Source organism: Myotis lucifugus, unplaced genomic scaffold (genome assembly GCF_000147115.1).
Source record: "Myotis lucifugus unplaced genomic scaffold, Myoluc2.0 scaffold_30, whole genome shotgun sequence".
NCBI lineage: Eukaryota > Metazoa > Chordata > Mammalia > Chiroptera > Vespertilionidae > Myotis > Myotis lucifugus.
Window position 1 is genome coordinate 9,416,495 of NW_005871078.1, and position 6,742 is coordinate 9,423,236.

Here is a 6,742-nt window from a genome sequence, read left to right on the forward strand (position 1 = left end):
GTACCACAGACTGGGTGTCTTGGGCAACAGAAATGTATTTTCTCACAACTCCGGAGACTAGATTTCCAAAATCAATGTGTCGACAGGATTGGTTCCTTCTGAAGTCTCTCTCTTTGGCTTGCTGGCTGCCTTCTCTCTGTCTCCACTGGGTCTTCTGGATTAGGGTCCAACCCTAATGACCTCATTTGAACTTATCTCCTTGAAGACCCTGTCTCCAGTTTCAGTCACATTCTGAGGTCAGGGGTTAGGACTTTAATGTATGAGTTTAGTGGTGGGGTGACACATAGTTCAGCCCATACAGTCCCATATCAGCCAAAAAGTGGGAGAGCCACCAGATCTGTTTCATTTCACTGTGCCCCTGCAAGAGCACAGCGGCAGCTCCTGTGGTCACCAGTGGGAGACGTGGAGGCACACGAAGTTCAGTACTTGCTAGTGTGAAGCAAAATGGCAATACAGGAAATATATTTGTATATTGATAGCACTGGGTCCACACCTCCGCTCTCCTGGCACTAAATCTACTGCTGGACTTGTTCTGCCTTTGACAACCTCGCACAGACACTGCTGCCAGAGAAGACCGTCCCCCTCTACGATTATAGGTTCTTGGGCTGTCTGTCTTCGGTAATTTTCAAAATAGCACAGTTGACTCTATGTCTATCCAAGGCGGGGAAATCATTGCTCTTCTACTCACAAATTTTACAAAGGCACCTCTGTGGAATGCACCCAACATATGCTTGGTATAGCCTCTTTATCTCATTCTTCTGCTGGCTCCAGGCTGTGAGAGGTGAGCAGTGAGAAGCGGGTTTAGGGGAGATAACTGGGGAGTAAGGTAACTCATTTACATGATAAAACAGGAAATCCATTTCCAGTTTGGACATGGATAGTGTTTTAATGCGAACAGATCTGGAATTTGGACTGAAGACCTGGGGGTATTATAATACGAACTGGCAAGGGGGGTGGGGGGAGGGGAGAGGGCGCACCAGATTTCTTCTTTCGAAGAAAAGAGCTCTTTGGTGACAGCTGGGCCAGGGAAAGCATTTGTTGTGCTTTGGCTCACAGATCTAGCGGAGCAGGAAGGGAGGCAGGTCAGGCACAGGGTACTCTGGTCTATGCACTGGCTCTGATACTAACGTCGGGCAGGTTACCTTACCTCTCCAGACCTTAGTTTATTCTCTGCAACTTGATGCTTTAAAGTCCCATTCTATCTTTCAAATTCAGTACCTTTGATGGGGTGGAATAAGTGTTCTTTGCACAAATGAGGGAGCATGGCATACCAATTTTCATTACATTCACTCTCCGGTTATTGCAATGTGATCTTTTACAATTTGTTTTTGTCCAAATGTATTTTTTAAAATACATGTCCTTTATGATTAAAAAAAAATATAGCTCTAGCTGGTTTGGCTCAGTGGATAGAGCATTGGCCTGCGAACTGAAGGGTCCAGGGTTCGATTCCGGTCAGGGGCACATGCCTGGGTTGCAGGCTCTATCCCCAGTGTGGGGCGTGCAGGAGGCAGCCAATCGATGATTCTCTCTCATCATTGATGTTTCTATCTCTCTCTCCCTCTCCCTTCCACTCTGAAGTCAATAAAAAAATAAAAATAAAAATAAATCATATACCACTGAGAAAACTAGACAACACCTTGCTCAGGTGATTAAAATTAACATCCCCAACGAAGGACTGATGAACTTCGCATGCCTCCAGATATGACACTCTGAGAAGGACACAATGCCACTTAGGCAATATTCTGGCCCAAATGCATAGTCTGAATCTAATCACAAGGAAACAGTAAACAAGCCTAAATTGAGGACATTCTGTAAAATGTATGCCTTACTCTTAAAAAATGTCAGTGATATCAAAGACAAAGAGGGGTTGAGGGACTTGTTCACTTGAAAGGAGACTAAAAAGACAAATATAACAAGTAAGACATGATCTTGGACTAGATCTTATATGGAAAAATATTTCTATAAAGGATAGTATTGGTACAATAGACAAAATTAGGATATGGGTTTTTAATTAATGTATCAATGTTAAATTTCCTAAATTTTTCAACCATACTGTTGTTCTATAAGTAAATTTTCTTATTATTAGGATATATACATTCAAATATTGTGGAGTAAAGGGAATGATATATGCAGACTTTCAAATCATTAGAAAGAAGAGAAATTGATGAGACAAATGGTGGCAAAATGTTAAATATTGGTAAATTGGGGTACAGGATATATAAGAGTACCTCATATATATAAAATAATTTGAAATTAATTTAAAATAATTTGAAATTATTTTAAAATAAAGGGTATTTTTTTTTAAAAAAATAATACATGTTCATTGCACGAAATTTTCTGAAGAAGAAAAAACACATGCAATCCCTCCACCTTTTTCATTGCATGAAATTTTCTTTTTTTAAAATATATTTTATTGATTTGTTACAGAGAGAAAGGGAGAGAGATAGAGAGTTAGAAACATCAATGAGAGAGAAACATCGATCAGCTGCCTCCTGCACATCTCCTACTGGGGATGTGCCCGCAACCCAGGTACATACCCTTGACTGGAATCGAACCTGGGACCTTTCAGTCTGCAGGCCGACGCTCTATCCACTGAGCCAAACCGGTTTCGGCATGAAATTTTCTGAAGAAGAAAAACCACATGCAATCCCTCCACCTTTTGTATATACAGGCACCCCTCAGAGATAGGGTGGGTTCAGTTCTAGACCACCGCAATGAAGCCAAAATCTATTTTTGGAGGGTCTTGCCTTCAATTTGTGAAAAACACCTGTGAAGCAAAATAAAGTGAAGGACAATAAAATTAGGTAGGCTTGGTACCCAATTTCTTTTGAAGAGGAGAGTTCATTGGTAGCAGTTGGGTGTTTGCTGTACTTTGGCTCGAAAGTACTGGGTAGAGGGAAGGGTGGCAGATCATGGCCAGTCATTGATTTGTTGGGCCCTATAATCTAGTCCGGCCAATGATTCTCAAGAGGAAACCTGCTGGGACCTTCTGGAAAATATCAAGTTGTGTCATGTGAAGACATTTGGAGCAAAAATAGCCATCGTGGGATCATAAAGGGAAAGCCAAGAGAATGGAAGTTAAGGTGTTTCAAGATCCTGACATCACTGAGCTGCTTAATTAACCAACACTGGAACCACCCTAGTTGCAGAACATGAGGTAATAAATGCCCTTATTCTTTAAGCCAATACTATTTTGATATACTGCTACAGACAAAAGTATCCTAACTGTTAAACCTCTACTTTTAAACACGATAATGCAACTATTTGCTTTGCTCGTTTATCAATCACATGTAATAAAAGCTCTTCCAAATGGAAACAAAAAATCATGGGACCAAATCTGGTTTTGAGCATGTGGTTAGTGAGTTCACCAGCCAGAAGCTAAAGGGAACACAAGTTTCCAGATTGGAACAGGCAATGTGGGCTTCATGCCCAGAAAGTCAGAAAGGGAGAGCCAACCTCACTGTCTGGTGCAGAGAGGCCCTGAGTACCAGAAAAAGTAACCGGACTTTAGAATGGCTTTGCCTTCCAGAGGGGATTCAATTTGGGGAGTAGACAGTGGAAGAGGCAGAAAACATTGTAACCCCTGGAGTAGCTTGGTACCTGTGCCTCACATACAGGCTGAGTGAAGAGTGGGCCATTGTCCATTCCAAGCCTACATCAATGATCTGTGCATCCGTATGGCTCCTGGGAGCAGTGACCAATGGCAGAGATGATGCCAGAGAGAGGCATGTGGCAGGTGGTATCTGAAAGCTTTAGCACCAATGGGAAGCTGCACTCGACACTTAATAAATGCTAGTTAGTTGATTAATTAATAAATATTTATTGAACACTTGCTATCTTCTAAGTGATGTACTAAATGCTAAATATGCAAGGCTTAATATGGCATTTTTTCTTGCTCTCACAGAGCTTGTAATGCAATTTGGGGAGGCTGTGTGCCACTCAGCAATTGCAGCCAGACAGATCTAGATTCAAATCCTGACTCTATCATTTACAATGGACCCATGAACAAATTACTTATCCTCTTTGTGCCTCAATCACATGTATAAAAATGGGGATAACAGCAATAACCGGCCTATAAAATAATTGTGAGGATTAAATAATAAAATATATATGAAGTGCTTAACATATCTATTATTAGTGAACTAGAGACCCAATGCACGAAATTCATGCAAGGGGCTCGGCCCTCACAGCCCCGGCTTCGTCCAGAAGGTCATCCAGAAGGTTGTCCAGATGGTCGTTCTGCTGTTCAGCCGTCTGGTCTAGTTAGCATATCATGCTTTTATTATTATAGATAACAATAGTTATTACTGTTATTATTAATATTATTATTTACATTTGTGCTCCTGTTGTGCTAAAGAGAATGGAATTTTGCTGAACATTATCTGCCCTGAAGCTGATCTGCAAAGCCACTGAAGGAGATTGGGTTGGGTTGATGTGTTCAATGTCTTGGAATCAGAAAACATTCATTCCTCTCTGTTCCTCAACACCTTTCACATAAGCAAATGAGAGCTGGAGTGTCAGAGGCTGTGAAAGTCTCAGAACTCCAGAACAATTCTCCCCTCAAACCAGCCATACTCTCCCACCTGGAGAGATAACCTCAATCTGAGGTAAGAGAGCACCTTTCCCAACTGCAAAGAAAACATCATTCACTTTTCAAAGGGATTGGTATCATTTAAAAAATCCCCCGAAGCCAGGGGCTTATCAGTTGCTTGATCGGCTATGAAAGATTCTCCTTTTCCCCCTTTGTGCCTCTCTGATCATATCTTGAGGAGGAAAATGTGAAAAAGAGAAACAAATTATGCCAGTATCCACACATAGGAGTGTTAACTGTGGGCAGAATGTCACATTGGTGTTGTTTTGAAAAGGCCGGAGGCCTGGACCTCATCAAGTACAATCAGGAGGCCATTTGGCCAGGCATGAGGCTGCTTGTTAGTCAAGTGCTTTTCCTTAGGTAAACACCAGTGTCGCAATAGACACTACTGCTTGTTATTATTTTGGAAAGCAAAATAACCACACAAACACCGGCATTTGGTAAAGCAGTAGTTTAATCACCAAAAGAACCCCCTTCATTCAAACACACAAAACTTCATCCTCCTCCTAGGCTCAAATTTCACTCAAGTACACTTAATTATGTACTTGGTGACAGACCCAGTAAAACCTTTATTTGCTGCCATTTATTTTCAAGATGGCAGTTACCCACTAATTCTCTGGATTCACTTAATTAAGGAAAATAAAAATCACTCAATTTATATATCACATATATAATTTCTTTTAAAGAAAAATAAACTTTGAAAAGTAATCATCTCATTCACCTCTGCCCTCGCCTCCTCAGGTTCCCTTCTCAGATCTGAATCTGAGAGTCTTGCACATTGAGAAAGGTGTATGCAATTGGATTAATTCAGTGGTTCATTGATATCATTGAGCATCCAGGCTATTTCTATCTCTCGGTGGTATCTATCAGCCTTCTCCTAATGGTTGCAAGCCCAAACTAGATTGTACAGTCCCTCCATGGTTGCAAGATGACCTAAGGAATTTCAAGCGTCAAATCTGTGACATCCAAAAGTAAAAAAAGGGATCTTTCTCCCTACTGTCTCTTTTTAATATAAAGGAAACTTTTGCCCAGAAACCATCCTTGCCCCAGGAGATACACCTCCAGGTCTCACTGGTCAGAATTGAATCACATGTTTACATCTGAACCAATCACTGGCAAGGGATTCTGGGCCACCCTAATAGCTTTAGAACAATTAGGATCTGATCCAGAGTCACACAGGACAGGTGTAGACACCTGCCCAGTAATAAGGGGAAGTGAGGAATGGCAGCTGGATAAACACTGCTACATTATTATGCACTTTGTCTTATTTGTTAGGCAAAATTATTTGGAGATTGGTCTATATTAGTAAAATCAGTTTCCCAAATTGAGGAGAAATAGAATAAAAGCAATCATCCTAAGCAGTCAAGTTCAAACAAAAACCATGTGTTACTTGGTTAGTAACTATTCTGAGACGTTGAATATGAATGAATCTCCTAAAATCCATATAGAAGAAGAGATTCCAAAATTAAAACCAAAATGGTTTCACATTTCACAAAATTATGCCAAAATTGAAGCTAATCTCCTCCGTTACTAACAGGCCCTCTAATGACATAGGGGATATCCTCCCTCGCACCTGCCCACCTTTACACACACCATCCCCCATTGCAAATGTCCTGTGGGCAGTTTCCACCTTTCCCTGGTTCGGGTTGGCCATAGGCCTGGGGCTTTTAATTTAAAGATACTATCTCATCCAGTCTCAAACCGAGCTGTGTAACCCTAGGCTCCATTCCACCTGCCAGTGAATTTAGTTTTGCTTCCTTGGGACCCAGTAAGTCCTGTACATTGTTCCCACCTCTGTAGCCTAGGGTCGTTATTCATTCATATGAATGAATTTAGTCAAAACTTGGAAATCCCCTGCCACACATGGAACACATTTTTCTCCTGTTCCTTGAATCCTTTTTTAGGTACAAACCTCTCACAAATCCACTCCTTTTCCTCCTTTGTAATCACCCACCCCTTTTCTTCACCCTGGATATAGCTTCTTCCTCTTCAGTCTTTAGCATTCAGAGCAAAATAATATCAGAAATTTTTTCTAGTAATTATGATGTCAATATCCCCACTTTCAAATGGACATGCGGCGGGAGGTGGGGGGGGGGAGGGCTCAAGCCCAACCTGTGGCCTCTCACAGTCTGGGACACCCTCGGGAGGAAC